Source organism: Carettochelys insculpta, chromosome 17 (assembly GCF_033958435.1).
Source record: "Carettochelys insculpta isolate YL-2023 chromosome 17, ASM3395843v1, whole genome shotgun sequence".
In the NCBI taxonomy this organism is placed as follows: Eukaryota; Metazoa; Chordata; order Testudines; family Carettochelyidae; genus Carettochelys; species Carettochelys insculpta.
Genome location: NC_134153.1, coordinates 19,544,918 through 19,565,822, shown reverse-complemented (window position 1 = coordinate 19,565,822; position 20,905 = coordinate 19,544,918). Strand labels below are relative to the sequence as shown.

At 47.2% G+C, this 20,905-nt stretch overlaps 1 long non-coding RNA gene across 1 annotated transcript in view; it reads left to right on the top strand.

The window, feature by feature from the left end:
* Positions 1 to 20,905, top strand: part of LOC142022179 (uncharacterized) — a 68,884-nt gene that overhangs the window by 29,917 nt on the left and 18,062 nt on the right. Inside the window, exon 2 of the long non-coding RNA XR_012647872.1 lies at positions 4,443 to 4,528. This is a non-coding gene — a long non-coding RNA (uncharacterized LOC142022179). The remainder of the gene's footprint in view (positions 1 to 4,442; positions 4,529 to 20,905) is intronic.

Genomic DNA, 20,905 nt, shown 5'->3' with positions numbered 1-20,905 from the left:
TAGTTACAAGCAGCTAGCATATAACAAAAATACCTTAATTCGTAGATCTATTATTAAATGCACGCAAAAGCAAAACAAAGACACATAGCAGGTCTTATTCTCACCCCTGCATTACCCGACTTGGCGTGGCCAGTGTCTGTCACTCAATCCCTCAGGAAGAAGTAGTATGAGGAGGGTGTCCCCTGGGACCTCGGGAGGCAACGACCTTCCTGACCAGCAGGTAAAGGTAATTGGAGCTCAATTAGAGGGGGCTGCTGGACCCTACTTTATACCCATTGGGTCACGTACACTCTTCCTTATCTTTAAAGATGCCAGTTGTGTTAAATCGTCTCATGACTCTAGTTCTCACATGGAGTTTCAAGGGCGTAATTCACACCTGCGAGGTGGAGATAATTTAGACATTCTTTTCTTATGGGCGGGAGATTCCTCTCCTGGGACAATGTGTAGGCGTATCAATCACTGGTACTAGCCAAGGGCAGCCTGAGGCCCTGGTTGTCTGCTAGCCCGTTTGTCTTTTGTTGTCTGGTTTTGGTCCGTTGAGGGTCATGATGAGAGAGTCCATCTGTGCTCTGAGGCATCAAAGACTGTGCTTGAGATTAGCACGTTTGTGCTCTCAGGCATTCCAAGACTGGGCTGTGTCCTTTTGCTCCTTTGTGCTCTGATGCACCTAAGAGGGGCAAAATGGAGTAGAGCAGGGGGAGATTCTGTCTGGCTACAGCCCTGGAAAAGGCAGTGCAAAGTGGGGAAAGAGCAGGGCTTAGAGCATTCAGCCCTCAGTGCCGTCCTGACTAGGACACCACACTCCCACAGACACGCTCCCTCCCACCAATGCATAGTCAGAGCAGTGCTGCTGGGGCACTTCAAAGGGGCCTGGAGCTCCAGCTACCACCACTGCCTTAATAGTGGTGGCTGTAGCTGGTACTCTGGGCTCCTTTGAAACACTGGGAATCGCCCTCTTAGCCCCCCGGTTGGTGGGCCCACACACCAGTAAGATGTCCAGTCTTTAACACCTGACATTTTCTCTCCAGCAAGGCACTAAGACATTTCAATGCCATCACCCCTCAGCTTTCCTTTGGAGAAGCTGAACAGAAGTTGTTTTTCTTTAGCCCTCAAAACACTGGGCTCTTTGCTGCCCCATCTCCAATTTTTCAACACCTTTCAAGATGTGGCCCCTGAAACAGGCTGCAGTAGCCAATCTCTAGGGTCCCCTTATGGTCCCAGAATCTCCACTGAAGCAGGAGAAGATGAACTTAACTCCAAACTATCTCATTCCCTGCTCTGACTCTGCCATCCCATGAGGAACACTCCTGACCCACAGCCCAGGCTGCTGCAAACACTACATCCTATCTGAGCCAACCTGGAGTCAGGAAGCTGGGGTCAGAGGTCACTCACGCTAAATTCAGGCAGGGCGATAATGAATCAGAACAGGCTCTGCTGTTCCTGACAGCCTTGGTTCTCTCCTGGGACACACTGGTTCTGATGCAGAAGTTGACACACTGTGGGGGAAAGAGGTGGGTCAGGCTCAATAGTTCAGAGCCCATTCTATGGAAATGAGCTGACCACCATTGCTGGGGCTGAACCATTCTGCTCAGGGTGGAATATCTGATTCATTGATCATGGCACTAGAGAAGGGGATTGTCCCAGTGCACCTGTCTCTCTAGACTGGGAAAAGGTCCAGTGGCTGGGCTGGGCTGGCCCCTCCTTTTTTGAGCTCCTGATTGATAACCAGTTCACCAGAATGGAGACAGACCTTGGCCCCGGACTGGCTCAAAAGCCATTGCTCCAAGGAAGGGTGTGACTGTGAGGCTAATTCCCCCTCCCACCCAAACTTCAGTGCAGATAGGAGAGAAAAGTTCCCTTTGGGCTAACCTGATTCTCTAGGAAGCAGTCTGTGACTCTTCTGTGAGCACCATCTCTGGATCTCGTGGCAGGAGCAGAGGAGTGTGGGCAGGGGATGGGGGATTTGAGGCTCTCATCCCAAAGCCAGCCAGGACCCTGACTTTTAAGTTCCATCTACCTCCCCTGTCCTTAAAGGAGGAAAGGCTCAACACAGCCCTGCCCTGAGCCCACTGGGGTACAGGCTAGGAGGACAGACAGGAGAATGGATTGCCAGTCTCCCCTTTCCAGTCCCCCTCCCAGAAAAAAGGTCAAACTGCCCCCTGCCCCTCTTGATGGTGCTTACCTCCCAGATATGTTGGAGCCTGTCTGTGTCTGTGGAGAGCCATGGGTCGAAGACAGGAAAATGGAGAAACTTCTCCTCCATGTCAGTAGCCCCTTCTTGGCCAATCAGCATCAAGACTCTGAGACGTGACTGGTTGAAAGATCTCCTCCTGTGGTCTCAGTCCCGAAGGATGGCCCTGGTCACCACAACAGGGGATCAGTCTCAGAGCAATTCCAGCCTTTTTGGGACTGCCTACCAGACAGCCCTGTGAGAGCAGGGGGTCTCTGATATTGTCCCTACTTTGCACCTCTGTCCTGCCTGGCTGAAGTCATGGTCTCCCTGAGATCATCACTGCCTCACCATCGTTCCCCAATAGGCTGAGGTCCTGCAACAGGCCTTTGTGATGCCACTGCCACACCCACCCCTCCTATGCAAGGCTGATGTCCTGTCCCAAACCTGCCACTTTGGACTCACTGACCAGAACACAGTGCCGTAAAATGATTGCTTGTGACTTATGTGTCTTCCCTTTCAATAACCATCTGCTTGACCAATCATCATCAGGACTCTGAGAGCTGGGAGGTTAGAGGGGTCTCAGCACAAGTCCAGAAGGATGGCCCAGGTCACACCCCCTCCCCAGTGGAGATCAGTCTCTGAGAACTCTTCCACCATCAACCCATTGTGAGACCCTCCCACAATAACAGCAATCCATCCTCCACCTCCTGACACACCCCCTCCAAGGTGGAGGCAGGGAGGAATGGAAAAGGGGGAGAAAAAGCAAGAGAAGAAAAAGGGGGAAGGAAGGGGGGAGGGGAAACCTAAGATGACAAACCCCCAATATCCCCAGTGATTCTATGGGACAAAAGTCCTTAGTAGGAAAGCACATCACCTTAACCTAGAATTCAGATGGTCCCTGGTGGACCAGACTGAACAGATTCCAAACCTCTCTGAGGCTCTTACCTACTAAAGAGAGACAACAGAATCAGGAGTAGGGAAGGAGAAAACTCCAGCGAGGTTCCTCCTTGTGCTCACGTACACTAATCTCAATTTCACCTTAGTCCCCAAGGACAGACCTTGAGAAGGAGGAGCCTTGCTGCTGCAAAACCACAGGAGTCTGATGTTGTCCCTGCTTTGCATCTCTGTCCTGCCTGGTTGATGTCAGGGTCTCTCTCTGAGTTCGTCCCCTTCTCACCACTGTCCCTCAATAGGCTGAGGTCCTGCAACAGGCTTTTGTGATGTCACTGCCACACCCACCCCTCTCTTTCAGGACCCTGGCCAGCCTTCTGGATGTTTCAGTGGCTTCCCCTGGATCATCTCTCTTACCGACTGCTGAGCCTGGGGATTGAACTGGCTGCACAGTAAAGCTCCAGAGGCTGCTCCTAATGCCTCACTCATTTTTCAGTCAATATGGGGATAGCTGAAATACCCCATTATTACTGAATTTTTATAGCCTTCCTGACCTCCCTTAGCATGTCACAGTCACTGTCTCCATCCAGGTCAGGAGGTCAATCATATATCCATACTGGTGTATTCTTATTATTACAGCATGGGATGCTGAGCCATACAAATTCTGTGGAATAATTTGTTTCATTTAAGAGTTTTACTTCCTTTGAGTCTGCGCTTTCTTTCACATATAGTGCCACTCCCTCACCAGCACCACCTGTTTTGTCCTTTTGACATATTTATGCCCTGGTCTGACAGTCTCTCATTGATTAGCCTCATTATACCAAGTTTCTATGATGTCTATTAGTTCAATATCCTCATTTAACACCAGGCGCTGCAGTTCACCCATCTTACTTAGACTTCTACCATTCTCATATAAGCACTTCAAAAAGGGTTACTGTTTAACATCTGCCATGACTTGAGGTGATTGAATGGGGCTCTTTTGCATTTGAATGTTTCTCATCAGATCTTACCTGTATTTCATAGTCTTCTTTCCTCTTCTCCTTACTAGGACACAGAGAATATCTATTAATAGACCTTTTGTTAGCTCACATGCTGAAAAAAGAATAGGAGGGTTGTATAATAGCATCACCTGCCATACCCACAGTAAAGGTATAAAGAGGGGGAAATCATGAGGTGCCTAGTCAGTCTATCAACTAACCTTAGATACACAAACAACCACATATATCATATTTCTGACTATGTGTAGACAACTCAATAAAGATGAACACGTTCTCACACTAGTGGCAGTATAATCTGACAGGTTAATTATGGCAACAGTAAGTTTATTTTCCCTTACACATAGTCACACATTTTAAATCATGATTCTTGTATTTATCAGGTTCATATTGTAGTGACACCTACAGGCCCCAAATCAAGGATGAGAACATACTGTGCTGGCTGCTGGTCTGAACACAGAACAAAGAGGTGAGCCCTGACTCGCAGAGCTTATAGTCTATCTAAATATTACTAACTAGTTTAATTTGGACATCAAAGTGAACTTCTTCACATGTCAATGAAAGAGAAACTACACCACCCCATCCAAGTCTTTTTGGAGTTCTATTTTCCCTTTTGATATTTATAAAAACAAAAGGGCTGTTTCACATATTTTTCCTGCATATATATAAAAACCCCATTTTCTATTGTATCGCACTATTAATCTTTTGGCAACACCGAAAACATTAATGACCTAATCTAAACAATTTTACGGAGCCACATCATAAGCAAATATTTATAATTTGGCGGTGACAGAAAAACAGCTCACCGCTGACTAGAAAAGAGCACAGAATTTGGAACTGACTCATAGGAACTCCTTCATGAGACCTCAGAAGGCCCTTTATTAAAATACTTTTCCAGATCAGGGTGTTCTTTCTGTTCCTGAACTTCTGCTCTTTTTTCTGACTTATTAGTCATTACAACCATCATTACCTCACGCTTTCCACTCTGCAGTTTTTTTAAAGAATTGTTAGTTTATTGATTAAATCATTATGTGATGCATACATCCAGCTTGAGAGAGATAGAGAGAAAGAGGTGGGTGGGTGGATAGAGCCAGCCACTTGCAATTGCTAGGAAGTTTAAAGGAAAGTCTTTTGACTCCTTTGATGAGGCCTAATTTAGACCCAGGTCCTATTGCTCCTTACCAAATTCTAATTGGCTGGTGCAATTAACTTACTACGGAAAGAGAAAGTGACTCCAACTGAACCCACTACAGGATAAGCCCATTTAGTTAAAGTCAGAATAATTGTCCCATCACATTGATAGGCAGATCTAAGAAAGCACCCAAAATGGCAATATCTTAGCTCAGGAATAGAATAGAAATATAGCTTACGCAGATGCTCAGAATGTCCAAGTAAGGTCTGCAGCCTATGCATAATGTAAGCATTGTCTCCAAAGAATTTACAAAGGGAGCTTACTCCATCTAAACAAGGAAACACCACAAATGTGGGATCTACTATCTCATCCTGTAATGCTCCGAAAATCGCAGCCAGCATGAGAGGCACTGTATGCTTTAAGTGGAGTAAATAAGATACACAGCAGCCAGATGTAATGCCACGACATTGCACAGAGGGATGGGCATATGTTTAGCTTAACATGCAGAGAAGCTAATGTAAACACCCCAAAGCAAGCATGAGCCAATCCAGATCCTCATGATGGCCGCAGGCAATCTTTCAAGCATCTTGGAATGGACACTAAACCTACAATGATTTTAATAAAATAAATTAAATGACAAGTAACCAGTCCTAAGAAGTTCCCTACTCATTAGCTCTTCTAGTCTATTTTCTGCTGACCCATTAATACAACACTTCAATAGACTCCCGGGGTAGTCGTGTTAGTCTGTAGCTTCACAAATAACAAGCAGTCCTGCAACACTGTAAAGACTAACAAATTCAATTGGTCTTTAAGGTGCTATAAGACTTTCATAGATGTCATCTTGTGGCATGAAAGGACATCACAGCAGGCTACAAAATCCAGAGATCGTTTTCAGTCTTTTACATGCGCATCAGTAACAAATGAGATTGGGTGTCTGTTCTGCATGGCAGGCAGGCTCTGTTTCTCCAGCTATGAGCATTTCCCCTTTAATCGCATTAGATTTTGGTGGAGGAAGAGGGACAGTCACAGTAGCATGCTGAACGATAAATACAGGCCATCTCCTGGCTAGAGCCATGTTCACAGTAGCAAAGCAGGGTTTTCTAAACTTTATATACAGTTGGGATCTGGGTTTTTTTTCCAGCCTTTTTTTTTGCGGCCCAAAAATATAAATTCATATAAAAATGAATGAAAAATGAATAATTTTTCACTGTTTATTGTTTATTCACAATAATAATATAAATCTTGAAATAAAATACTTAAGTGCCTAACTTATTGTTCTTACCTTAATTATGGGGGAAAATACAAAATGTACCAAATTAATAGAATCATGGACAATAATTTGTATATTTTCTAAGGACCGGTATTTTTTTCCCCAAGGACTGGCACTGGACCACGGATCACACTTTGGGAAACACTGAACTAAAGGATCTGCCTAATGGAAACAGTGTAGCTGAATGCCACAGACCTGGTTTGAATGCCCAGCAAGCCATGCAGAAGGAAGCTTAGATGGATAAACCATGTAGGGTGGATGGTGGAATGGTAGCTGAACTGGGCTGAGGAGTCCAAACTTCTAGGGTACGTCTACACTGCAAAAAGAACCCATGACACCTAGACTCAGAGCCTGGGTCAGCAGACTCAGGCTAGCAGGGCTTGGGGTGCAGGGTAGATTTGCAGACGTAGGCTTGAGCCTGGTCTTTGAGTCCTTCCTCCCACCTCCACCATCAGGAAGCTCAGAGCTCTGGCTCCAGCTTGAGCCTAAATAGCTACATGACACTTTTATAGTCCTGGAGTGCAGCCTGAGCCCTGCGAGCTTGAGTCAGCTGACCTAGGCAGGCTCCAGGTCTCTTACTGTAATGTAGACATATCCCTAGGTTCCAATCCTAGCTCCAGCTGACTATCCAGCTGTAAATAGTGGATGTAATAATACCTCCTGAGAAAGCTGATGTAAACATGTCTGGATATCCTCAATGAAACATGCCAAGTGCCGTTATTAAAAACTGTACAGCATTGGAGAAATGGACTTTCTCTTTGCCAAAAAAGAGCGAAGAAGGTTCCATGCTCTTAAATAAGCACATCTGCTATGGATTACCAACAAAGGGTCAGATTGCCAAGTACTGGGCGTTAGCTATTTGAAGCGAATTACCTTTGAGATGGGAAAATATCCTTTTAAGCCAATAAAATGCCATTTGAAAATGTGCTGAAATGGTTATTGCTCAAATCTCTCCATGCCTAGAACTTCTGAAACCCCCATCTCTTGAAAAATTAGCATTTTTATTTAGGTAAAGCAAACAACCCAAGCAGCCCTCCCGCTGCTCCTTCCTGGTACCAAACAAAGTCCTTGGAAGCAGAAACAAGCTGGCCAGTGAAGCATTCAAGAAGACAAAGTAGTTCAAGAAATGGCTCAAGAGCAAGACCACCATCACCGGGCAACCAAACAAGAATCATTAGCTGCAGCTCATTAGGATCTGTCTCTTGCTTCCCTCCCCAGCTTTGGATGCTTTTCAAGCAGTGAGCTCAACAGCACCATTGGGGTGCAGCATAGGTGCTTCCCTGCCTCAAGTCCATGGGCTTCTGACACCACAACACAACAAACTTATGAGACAAAACAGGACCATTGTTCGCAGCATGTGGCCACCAGCTCAAGCTCATGTATGTGGCTTGATACAATGGTACAAATGCAGAGACCTATGTTTTCAAAAGTCATGTGAGATTTTGAATGGCTCACGTTTTATGTGCTGGCTCAACACCCATAACAGGACCTGGTTTTCAGGGGAGGAGGAGGGTCAGACTTTTCCAACAATCAAGCCTCATTGGACAGTCTCAACTTGGGCACTCAGAAACTGAGGAAACCAAAAATCACCACTGATTTTGGACGCTTGGGCCAGAGTAAGGCCCATGAAGACAAGAAGCCATACACATGTTTCACTGAGGGCAGAATTACTGTTCTTCTGCTTGGACACTCATAGTCAGGAAAAAAATGGTAGAAGTGGCACCTCCCCATTAGCAGAACTTCTCCCTGTGCATTCAGGGTCAGCTTGTTTTATTTTCCTGATGAAGACACATAGATCATTTTCCCTCCTGTAGCTTTACAGAACCACCATTGCTCTGGGGTGGCAGCTGGAGCCTGTTCTCAATTCAAACAGAGACTATTTACCAAGATGCTTGCACCTGTGCCCCACTTGGCAGGCTGGCCCTGGGGCAGTATGCAGGATTGATAGGTAGAAACTGGTCAGATGTGCCTACCTCTGCTCCTAAGTCACCTCAGTCTTCTTGAGAAGTCTGCCCTGTTCTATGTGTGAGCAGTTCCCACCTGGGGCTGGGTGGCCTAGTGGCTAGGTCCCCTGGCCAGGGCTTTGTGTGCGTCTTCAGCCCCACCTGAGAGTCTATGGGTTATGTTTGGGACGTGGCCCAGACAATTTAGTTCCCACTTTGGTGGGAGAGTGGTTCCCTGGGGAGGGGGCCTCCCCACTCCCTTCAGTGCCTACGGGAGGGTCCTGGGCTTGCACCCTTCGGCTGCCTACCGGGTGGCAGCATTGGCTCGGGCCCTGCTGCCTCAGATTCAGCTCCTGCCTCTTGGCTGCTCAGCCACGAACTGGGCTGGCTTCCCTCCTTTTATACTCCTCCAGGCATGAGACTGTTTGCAGGTGAACTGGGGTTGGGCTGATTGGACCAACAGGCCCTGGTTAACACCTGCCCTGCTCTCACCCTCTTACACTGCATTATAAGAACACCACCACTGTTGTAACCTTTCTGCCAGGAGCATCATAGCACCTACTAAGGGCAGGTTCAACTAGGGGCAGTGACGCACTCCTCTGAAAATAAAAATGCCAGCTGCCCAAGTCCCTCAGCTCCACGCTTCTGAGATCGCTGCACACCCTCCCTGGGCAGCCTCCTGAGGCAATGCTTCCCCTCGCACAGGCACCAAGCCTGTGTATGGAACAAGGACAGGTTTATTAGAGGGAAAGGGAACAGCATTGTCTTGGGGAAACAACAAACAAGCAGTCATGTAGCACTTTAAAGACTAACAAAATAATTTGTTGGGTGATGAGCTTTTGTGGGGCAGACCCACTTCTTCAGATCTGGGGATAGATGATATAAATGCAGATACGGATGTATCATTTTCTCCTTCCTCTTCTTCCTGGCCTGGCAAGTCTGACTGGCGTCCTTGGGTCAGCTGTTAAACTATATTTAAGCACATAATGCCGATAGATATCAATGGGAGTTAGGTGTCTGGCTTCTTAGGCTATTTTGTAAAGCCCTGCACAGATATAAGATGTGTACCCTGTGGGAGATCACAGGCAGCACACTGCAGGAGCTGCTGTCTTTGAGGTCCTACTGGGGACCAAGAATGTGAGCAGGCACAAGCCTACCCACAGCTAGAAGATTGCCCCCCAGCCGCTAAACACAGAACACCCCATCAATTGAGAGGACAACTAAAAAAACACAAAGCAGGGGTGAGCCTGAGGGACGGAGGTCATAGGGCCAAAATGAGAGACCATACAGGAGCATAGTAGAAGGCAAATGTATTGGGAGGTGGGTCAGTGCCTTTTTGTTCCCCACCTAGGCTCACAGAGTGCAGCCCACCAGCCAAGGCAGGCAGCTGTGGCTCTTTAAGAATCAGTCTTCAGCAAAAAGGCTAATTAGACACCTGCTTCCAGTTAAGGCCTTCTAGCTTGCTATGAAAGGTTTCCCCACACACACAGGCAGAGAGGGAGAAGGAGATAAGGAGTGGGCCAGGAAGAGAGGCCAGAGGATGGAGGTTTTGGAAAAGTGAAGAGGCTCAGCACAGCGGGAAAGTGCTAAAAGGAAGTGGTGGGAGAAGTGGCCCAGGGAAAGGCTGCTGTGTTTGGGGCCAGGGGAAAGCCCCATCAGTGGTCTCCCATCTAGGACCCCTGGGCCAAAGCCCAGAGTAGTGGGCCATGCTGGGCTCCCCTGACCTTTCCCCGGGACAGCCACCCTAGTGGAAGAACAGAGGCATCAGAACCTTCTGAAGGGGTCTTGATCCCCCTCTTAGGACTTGCCTATGAGAACGGCTCAATAAACAGAGACCCTTGCCTCTGGTGAGACCTAAGGCAGTGGAATGACTACCATGAATCTCTGAGACACCCTATAAAATTCCAACAAGAAGCACAAAACCCCTAGGGGGGCCAACAAGGGACTTGTCACAATCTGCATCTGCAAAAACAATTTGCAGATATCCACATCCACTGAGGTAGAGACCCACAGACAGACATAATGAGCATAGCCACAAATTTGCAAGATTTGAGATACAAAATTTGTATCCAGATCTGTATTTATATCCACAAAAATCAGCTGCAGATATCCGCTTCCATATCCACAGATCTGGATATAAAGTACATATCTGCAAATTTGTGTGGCTCTACTCTTTTGGAAATCCCACTGGTTACCTCTGAAGCTTTGAAAATCTGGGCCTTGCCCTCTGTCTCTGGGCACTTCCCACAGAGTTCATCCTGAGCAAGCCTCCACCAAACTCCTTATGCCTGCTTTAATCACTTTCCATCCCCTCCCTAGTCTGGAACTGCCAGGGAGTTCCAAATCCTGTGGCCAGACTCAGGTCTGCCCAAAGCTGAAGATGAAGCATATCACTCACTTCCCCCTTCACCTACACTGGCTCCCTCTCCACCCTGTTGTGGTCTGGTTGTCAAATCCACTTTCCTGGGGACCGCCCTTCCTCCCACTCATGGTGCTCTTTTAGTCCTGGCCCTTCTCCAGTGCCCAGAACATCACATCTCTGCATCTGTGCTGTAGCTGTTCTTCCTGTTTGGAACACCCTCCTTCTTCCTCCCACACTCACTTCCTCTCCTTGGGACAGACTTTCCATGCCTCAGCTTTCCTTCTCCTGGCACTAGTTCTGGCTGTTAGAGAACTGTCTTTCAGAGCTGCTGAGAGCTCCCTGTTTCTACTGGCCTGGCTGATGATGATAGGTTTCAGCTCATGTGTCAGTCAGGCCCTTAGTATAGTCTTGATATCTGGTCACTAGATATGGCACTATTAAGATTAGCAGCTACATTTCACAAGCAGGTGCATATTGGTGCAAACAGGGTCAGCCTGGTGATGTGGCCCAACTGCTAAATTCAGATCCATTTTGGAGATGTTGAAGCTCCGTTTTGGAGATCTTTGGCTCCAGATAATGGTTTGGCCCATTCTAAAACTAGAAGCCAGCTGAGCAGCTCAGCTGTGGATCCAGGGTCTGATTGTGAATTCCCTGAAGCCCAGGAGGCTGAAGCTTGGTTCAAGCCCATTTTGATATGGGGACCACCAGCTGCACCAGTCAAGCTCAGACCAGCTTGGTTGAAGGCATGAATGTTTTAAACCCCTTCCACAGCCTCTCATTAGAAACAAGTGACGGCCTTTAGCAGAAGGAAATGGAAGAGCTGATGGAAGGTGGCTGCCTGAGTGCAGAATTGGGTCTGGTGCAGGGACATGGAGGCTTGCGTGCTGAAGGAGCTCTCCCCCATGCATATGCATTTGGCACTGGGGAAACCACTTAGGCCGTGTCTACACATGCCCCAAACTTCGAAATGGGCACACAAATAGCCATTTTGAAGTTTACTAATGAAGCGCTGAAATGCATATTCAGCGCTTCATTAGCATGCGGGCGGCCACGGCACTTCGAAATTGATGTGCCTCGCCGCCACGCATCTCGTCCAGACACGGCTCCTTTTCGAAAGGACAGCACCTACTTCAAAGTCCCGTTATTCCCATGAGCTGATGGGAATAAGGGGACTTTGAAATAGGCGGCATCCTTTCGAAAAGGAGCCCCGTCTGGACGAGACGCGTGGCGGTGAGGCACGTCAATTTCGAAGTGCCGTGGCCGCCCGCGTGCTAATGAAGCGCTGAATATGCATTTCAGCGCTTCATTAGTAAACTTCGAAATGGCCATTTGCGTGGCCATTTCGAAGTTTGGGGCACGTGTAGACGTAGCCTTAGAGTGGTAAAAAGAAACTCAAAAATGTTTTCTGTTGTTCGCTCAGCTCAGCTTCTTACTTCCTATACTGGAAATTCCCAAATCACACGCTGGTCCAAAATGGAATGGCTCAGCCTGTTCCAAACACCACAGTGTACAGGAGGATACTGCCTAGAATCCTTGCCTTCTCCTCTCTTATGCCCACAGATGGGAATGAGGCTGGCTGATATTAACATAAGCGCTCCAGATTTGCCATTTGCACTCCTTGCTGTTCTGCAAAGCTCTAGAATTCTGCTGCCCCCGGAGCCTTTGGTGTCTAATTATACAGAGGATAAAAACCTCATGGAAGTGAAGCCTGAAGACTGGAGAGGAATTCCAGATGTTCAGGCTTGTGAAGCTGCTCAGTACCTCTGTGATGTACATTGCTACTTGAGTTCTTTGCAGTATTGTCCCTTCACAGTGTTTTTCTGGTATAAATCTTTGGGTAGGGCTAGACTGCAATGGCAGCACTAGATCACAGCATCTATCGCCCTACCTCAGCTAGCTGTATGCTTCCTGTCTTGGGCATCGGAAAAGCTGCAGCACCCTAGGCCTCCATGTAGGCTGTGCAAGTGTTTCCCAGGAGGCAAGCCTGTCGCAGCTTCACCACTATCCATGCCAAATTCAAACTAGCTGGGGTGCACGTTGCAGCCACTTCCCAGGACTGGAGCACAGACACATGCAAGGGCTCACTTTGGAGGTGCGTGTTTGTTTGCTTTCCAGAATCCTGACATGGACTCAGAGGGGCAAGCCCCAAGTTGCAAACTCTGTCTTATAGTTCCAAATGGGTTTTGGTTCAACATGGATGATGTCCAGCTTCAAACCTTGGAACAGAGGCAAACTTCTTCTAAGCTCAGATTTGTCCACACTGGCCAGTTTCTAGCGCTGAGGCCTTGTCTCCACTATGCGGTGGATCACCATGGCTATGCTCGATCTACACTAGCCATTAATTTATCATGTCTACTTTGGATACGATAAATCAATTTCCGGTCTCACTTCCATCAATGCTGTATTCCACCAAAACAAGAAGAGTAGACAGCATCAACTAGAGAGCAGCCCCTGACAACTTCTTCACGCACAAGATGCCACAGTAGGTATGTTGACTGCAGTTACACTATTGGCATAGCTGAACACATCAAGGTAGGGAAATGTTGACAAGGCCTAAGCAATCAGCAGCCTTTCATCCCGTTCCATATCCCGTAAGACAATCCATGCACCGTCCCACCTTTGTACTAAAGCCTCATCTCTCACCCAACCTCAGCAGGGAAATGAGACTGCGATGTTTGGGCCCCCTCATCCTTAGGAGGGGTTAAGGGGACCAAGTGCGCCAGCTCTGGAGACTTCCTCATTGTGCAGAGAGAAAAGGGATACCCCATTCGCAAACAGACTTTTGGTAAGAAAACAAAGGGGCCAGATTTAGAAAGAAGTGAAATTCCCAGCTCCTTACAATCATGAGCCATGGGACAGGAGGACCAATCCTGTTCCCCGTGTGGGGGATGGGGAATTTGGCTGTTGACTCCAGTGGAGGCAGGATCTGACCCCATCAGTGCTTATGGCATTGTGTCCAATGAAGTGGGTTTTACCCACCCAGGTTTATACCCAGATAAAATTGGTTAGTCTTTAAGGTGCCACAGATCTCTTCATTGTATTTGTAGACACAGACTAAACCAGACGCCCTTCTGAGACTTGTCACAACATGGTCAGAGCAGAGCTCCTGGTGGCTTAGGAACTCAGCTCACACTGAATAAAGGAGGAAGTCCAGCTCCATTGTACTGGGTGCTGAACACACATATAGCAACATTGCCCACCCCTAGCACTTACTGTCTAAAGAGATCAGACACACAAAGGGTGGGGAAAAGCAAGGCTCATTAATCCCATTGTACAGATGGGGAGTAGAGGCACAGAGAGGGTAAGTGACCTACCATTTATCACATAGTACATCTGTATCAGAGCTGGAAACTGAACTCAAGTCTTCTGAGTCTTGGTCCAGTGCCTCACCTGCAACACCATATGCACACATGCAATTTCCTGAGAAGAGGTTGGCAAATCACTTTAAACACGTCACATCCCCCAGGAAGATCATCAAGTCACTTTCTCTTGTCTGATTGTCTAGGGACAAACTGATGTTCTAACATTTACTGGGAGTTCAAAATTATTTTCTGAATGATTTGTGGCCTGTTGCTCATTCACAAGCAGGCTCAGTATTCAAAAACTGAGCCAGGTCAGTCAATGGCTTTGTTTCTGCTCCCTGATTGGACAAGCATAATTCTTAGAATTAAGTTTCCAGAGTGAATCCTCATGATTACAAATCCATAGGTCAACAGCTCTCTAGAGTCTGCCAGGGTCACTTTAAACTCACTGTTTCTGCCAGACACTGCTGCCAGCATTTGTGCTCCCTGCTGGTGAAATCAGGGAGCTGTTGATCTAAGATCAAAGCCAAGAGGGGCTCGGAAAAGAGAAGGGAATTCATTTACAAACCCAAACCAGCATGCCTCAGTATTTTGTATTATTTCCTCCAGACTCCCCTGGAATCCCTCCCCCCCAGGGTAAGATTAGTGTTGATCTTTGCTACTACATAGGTGGTCTGGTTGAAGTTCTTACGGTAGCAGCAGCATTTTTACAGAGTACACTAACATCCAACTTTCCACAAATAACAAATTAATCTAGGCCTATGGGACCAATCAATTACCGCTACTGCACAGTACTTAGTATGAAATCTCAGAAAGGCAGGCGTGTTAGTCTGTAACTTCACAGATAACAAGCAGTCCTGTGGCAATGTAGAGACTTAAATTTACTAGGTCATGAGCTTTCATGGGTAAAACCCTCTTCCTCGGGTGGAAACAGTGAGAGAGAGAGATTGAGTTATGGTAAGAGATAACCTTATGTGCAAGTCATTGACAGTGTGTGATGAAGGCCCAAGGTATCTGGGCACCTAATTCCCATTGATTTAGAGCTTCTTATTCTTTCCCCTTTTAAAAAGATGGACTGGATTTTGTCAGAGAAGCTGGATGGAGAAAGAGAACGAACGCACAGTCCTTTATGGCTGCTAATTATTTCTCCCAGCTCCAAGGCTATCTAATGTCTCCATCTTCTGTTGGGTTTATTCCATAACAGCTTGGAATTTACAAACTCCAAATGCCTTTTAAGAGTATTTTCTAACTTCCCAAAACTATCCCTGGGCTTACTAAAAGGAATTGGAGTATGAGGAGCAGTGTTCATTAGCTCAGTATTCTTAAAGTATAAACACAGAGGCTAAGGTTATACTGACCTGAGCTGCCAGCAGCAGTATGCAAACGAGTGTTCTCGAAAAAACAAATGGATGCTTATTTGAATATTTGCTAGCTGGAAAAGAAGCAGTGTAAACATGGTTCTGCTGACCCCCCCCTCCTTTGTCAGCAGCCTCTTAGGGGGACAAAGCGGAGGTTTCACTGGCAGAACCACATTTACACTGGTTTTTTCCTTCTGCCAGCAGCAGACTCTGCTGCCAAGCAAATATGCAAATAAGCATTATTTGTATTTTCAAGAATGCCCATTTGCATTTTTGAGAACGCCTATTTGCATAACGTTGCCAGCGGTTTGCGTCAGCATAACTGTAGCCAGACTGTTTGGGTGAGTGTGATTGGCTCACACAGGGTCAGCCACCTTACTGAGGTAGAGGGCCGAAATTTGACCTTTTGACCTCTGTGTACAGGCCAAATGTTGGTGCTACTTTTCAAAGTAGCAAAGGCTGTGTCTACACTACAAAAATAACTTCAAAGTTCAACTTTGAAGTAAGCAACTTCGAAGTTGAGAGTCTACACACACCCTAATTCAAAGTTAAACTTTGAAGTAGGGCACTATTCCATTCCTGGGAATGGAGTAAAGATGTCGAAGTGGGGTGCCCTACTTTGAAGTTAACTTTGCAGTAAGGGAAAATGCATGTAGACTCACTGCTGGCTGCTTAGGTGTAGTTCCTAACTTTGAAGTTAACTTCAAAGTAGGGAGCCCCACTTTGACGTCGATGCACCCTAATAGTCCTACTTACAACAGTTTCATCAATAAATCAAGATGCAGAGCTTTACCATTTAGGTGGTGGTTGGTAGCATTAGCTGGTCTTTTGCTCATGCACAGGTGGCATGGCTGCAAGCAAGCTCATGGCTACTTGGGGGAGGCAGGATAGGGCTGAGCTCCTGCTTCGCCTGCCAATGTAAATCAGTGTGCATGCCACTCTTGGCACACGTACCAGGGGTTGTTGATCCCTGGCCTAACACATCGATGTGGTTTTTATTAAAAGTGAGTGCAGTTGCTCACCCTGCCAGTTCCAATAGCACTCTAGCAAACCGGTGTCTGTGCATGCAATTGACCGGGTACTCGGAGTGGCCTGTGCAGTTACACAGTGTGTATGTGGAGTTCTGTTCACTGTGGGCATGCGTCTTTGAAAACTCAGGCAGCACATATTACAAACAGCATAATTATAGGTCAGATTTCAAACTAGCATCAGTTATGGTCGAGGGGCTGACAGACTTGCCAGGCCCTGGGGTCCCCAGATCTGGTATCAAACTGGGCTCTTATGCTGGGGAACAGACAGAAGACCGGTATGCTACACAAGTGACTGTGAACTTGCCATCCCTGTATATGCTGAATAGCAGAAATAAAGAAGCCCAGGCTGAGAACTGGGCCAGCTCAATAAAACCAGCTGTTTTTAAGCAGACCCTTGCTTGGTCTGCCCTGTGGCACACGGCAGCCTTTTCCATTTTTCTCTCAATGATCAAGAGGGCTTGCAGTTTACTTTAAAAAAAAAAAAAAAGAAAGCGTTTTGCCATCACATGACCTCTGGCCCTGGGGCTTGTAGAAAAACATCAAAGGTAGCATTTTTTAAAAGCACTTCAGTGACGTCAGCATCTCAGACCATTGTGAAAAGTGATTTAGGACTCTAAGTCCAACTGACTTTTGAAGACTTGGAGAATAAGAGACTTAAGCACTTCTCAGCTGAACTACTGTATGACTTTCAGTAAAATCATGAGCGTTGGCAATGGTGGGCATCACCAGTCTGCGGTTCCCAAATACTGCAGGGCTACAACTTGCAAGCATTTGGATTCTTTCTGAAAAGTTTCTGGCCCAGAGTCTGAGCTGCATCCACTATGTATTGGTTCCTGGAATAGCTTTAGAGCAGCCTTTGGGCTGCAGTAAACTATGCTGGTTGGCTATTGTCTCCATACAGCTGGTAGCAAACAGATCTCATGGTGGGGAGCAGACAGAAGACCAGTATGCCACACAATTGACCATGACCTCATTACCCTGGTGAACCCAGTGTACTGGTGCTCTGGCCACATTTCTCTAGGCTGTAATCAAAGCAGGTGTAGCCCTGAGTGCACTTCTGGTCTCTCCAACTCAAATGACAGAGTAGAATGGGAAAAGATACAGAGAAAGGCAACAGAAATGATTAGGGGTACGGAACAGCTTCTATGGAGGTAGAGATTAAAAGGGTTGGGACTGTTCAGCTTAAACAAAGGAACAGCTAAGGGGGACTATACAATCATGAATGGTGTAGAGAAAGTGAATGGGACGTGTTATTTATCCTTCACATAACAGGCCAAAAGTGTGACTTAGTTAAAAAATATTAGCTAAGTTCATGGTGGATGCGTCCCTCAAAGGCTGTTAACCAACATGGTCAGGGATGTCTGGGTGTCCCTGAACCTCTGAAGGAAAGAGAGGGAGTGGACAACAGGAGATGGAACACACACACACAGCGATTACCCTGTTCTGCTCCTTTCCTCTGAAAGCCGCGGTATCACCCACTGTCAGATACCAGGCTCCTGGGCAAGCTGGACCATTGTTCTGAGGATGGCCATTCTCATGGCCTTGAGAAAACCAGAAGTGGGTCATTCTAGGTCTAAGCTCCCCAAGGACTCCCACGTGCTGGGGGAATCCTGGTATGTAGTGACATGAGCTTCCTGGACCAAGGGCCATGGATCCACCCCCCCTCTATGCTTTGTGCATGTGATAATATTGGCAGGGTTTGGGCCTTCTCCAATGCAGTTTTACTAGGCTGCCAGAACATGCTTTTGTCAGCAGGTGGTGCCTTTGGACTGTTTTTATGAAGCTTAGTCACGGAGAGGTAGCCCTGTTATTCTGTATCCTAAAAACCAGCAGTCATGTAGCACTTTAAAGACTAGCAAAATAATGTATTAGGTGATGAGCTTTCATGAGACAGACCCACTTCTTCAGATATGGGTACTTCCAGATCTGAATACATTATAATACCCTAATACATTATTTTGTTAGCCTTTAAAGTGCTACAGGACTTTTTTTTTTAAATGAAGCTTGTTCTGAATGAATTAAAATAAAAGATATCCTCTCTCCTAGGTGGGCCTTGTTTAGCTATGTGCACAGTTAATAACCCCACAGTCTGTGGTTAGGAACCAATGAAAAATAACCACACACAGCTCTTCCTGTAGGCCAGCATTACTCACAGGCATCATTTCCTAAAAGCAATGAGGTGGCTCACCTGCGACATGAATGGACACATCAGCCAGACCATTGTAAGTGATAAATCCAGTGCGCCCATAACTGTGCTTAGGTAGACTTCCCCACGTGTTGTGAGAGGCCCAGAGGAACTAGACCCCACATGAAAGAGACGAATCAGGCCCCATAACCAGAGTTTCCAAGATTTTTTCCATCCATGGGCAGAATAAATTTTATGTGCACCATGGCATATAGAAATGTGCACCACCAATACATACATATGCAGCTGGTGGTGGGCATTCTGCTAATCAGCTGGGCGGTACCTGCCGAAGTGTTCAGCTTACAGAGAACTCTGCCCTAACTCGTGTTTTGTTTGTCCAGCTAGAACAGCTCCTGATTTGCCTCTTTTTACTCTCAAACATGCAAGATGCTCAGAATGGCAAAGAACTTGCCGCAAATCCATTACTACTTATTCTCTGCCAGCACCACCCACCCACTTCCCCTGTTGCTGCCTGAATTAGAGCAGCCTGAAGAGAGTGATAACCTTCCAGCTCTGAGTTCATTTATGGGAAGATTTGCATGGTGATTTTCATACAGATTGAGGCTGCGAGGGATTGCCTGGTTGCTAACGCTGCATAGTATCCTCTTATTAAACCCAGCAACCAAAATGAACCAAAGCATTCCAGCCCAAAGGAGACTATAGTGTTTGGTGCCACGGAGGTGCTCTGGAATTCCCCTGGAAATGATTAGCTGTGATACACCCAGATAATCCTGGCAAATGACCTGCCCCCACACACTGCAGAGGCTGGTGAAGAATTCCCCAAAGGCACTGCCAACGGAATTTGAAGAGAAATTGCTTCCTTACCCCACACAGTGATCTGTGAGTGGGACTAAGTCAGCCACTCTGGGGTTATTGACTCATCTATTACTCACCCAGGAAGCCCTTTCGAAGGGCACATTCTGCATTCCTCCGAAGGGCATGGATCACTTTGGCAGGTTACCAGCCTGCAAAGATATTCAGGGCCACATCCCTAGCTGGACCACATCAGCATAACTGTGTGGAACAACACCTGTTGGGACACATGTGGCACAAAACATTGATCCTGATCCTTTCTGCCCTGTTTAATTGACCACCAGGATCCCCATCTACAATCTCTGAGACGTTACCCCTGGCCCCTCCGTCACGAGAAGCGAGTCAGGCAACTCTGCTGCTGTTAAAGGCCTGTTCAGTTCCATTCGTCTGGCAAAAGTGAAAATCTCCAGCTAGCTCCTTCCTCTGAGCCAGACTGCATGGGTTGTTGCAGTTCCCCTCAAGGTGCAAATGCAGAAACTGAGCCCTTCCCGCTGACTGTCCCCTTCACCTGGGGGAAGGAAATGGCTGAGCACTATGAATCAGACTCCATGCTTCACTGTGGTGCCTTTCATTGCTCTGGCAGCCAGGGTTACCTCTTATTTTTTCCAGGGTGAAGGGGAAGGAAACCAGGAACAGATTCCATACCCCGCACCAACCACTGACTCCTGCGGACCCCATGCTCCAGCACTGCGTCTCCAGCCCCACTCCCTGGCTTAAATCCCAGACACCACCAAGTCGCTCCTCCCACCTTCCCCCACCTCCTGTGTGTTGCCACAGACACCGTCACCCCCACTGCCGCCTCCTCCTCCACATGGCTCCCTGCTGCCCGCACCTGCAGTGCGTGCAATCCCTACCTTGTCGCACTGCCTGAAATGGAACTCAATTTCATTGGTTTAACAGCTGGACATTAAGCCAATTAACTTGAGTCCCATTTTAGGCAGAGTGGCAAGGCAAGGTAGGGAGGAGTAGAGGAGGAGTCAGCCAAAGGCAGCAGCGTAATGAGCTGCAAATGGCTCTTAATGAGCCACATGCAGCTCAGATGGAGCCGCCCAGCTGGCTAAATGCACTTCCTGAGCTGTGGCACCTGAGGCAAGTACCTCAGTCACCTCATACTTGTTTGGGCCCTGAGTCTTGTGCTTAGGAAATTCCATAAGAATTTGTTTTCTGTTCCCTGTGTGCTCACTGGCAGAAGGCGAGCTGAGCTGTCAGGCTCATTTCCAGTACATTGGGCAGCCTGGCAGCACTTCTGGAAATGGCCCTGGCTCCACCGACCTGAAGTGACCAAACCACTTAAGGAACCAAGATGGCATGAAATGGTGAATTCCCATGGAAAGCACCCAACCAACCACATGCTTTGCAATAGTGCCATTGTGTTGTATCCACACCTGGGGTGCCTTATGCTCATTGTGCCCGTGGAGTCTGCAATACCAGCAGCCCTATATTTTCACTG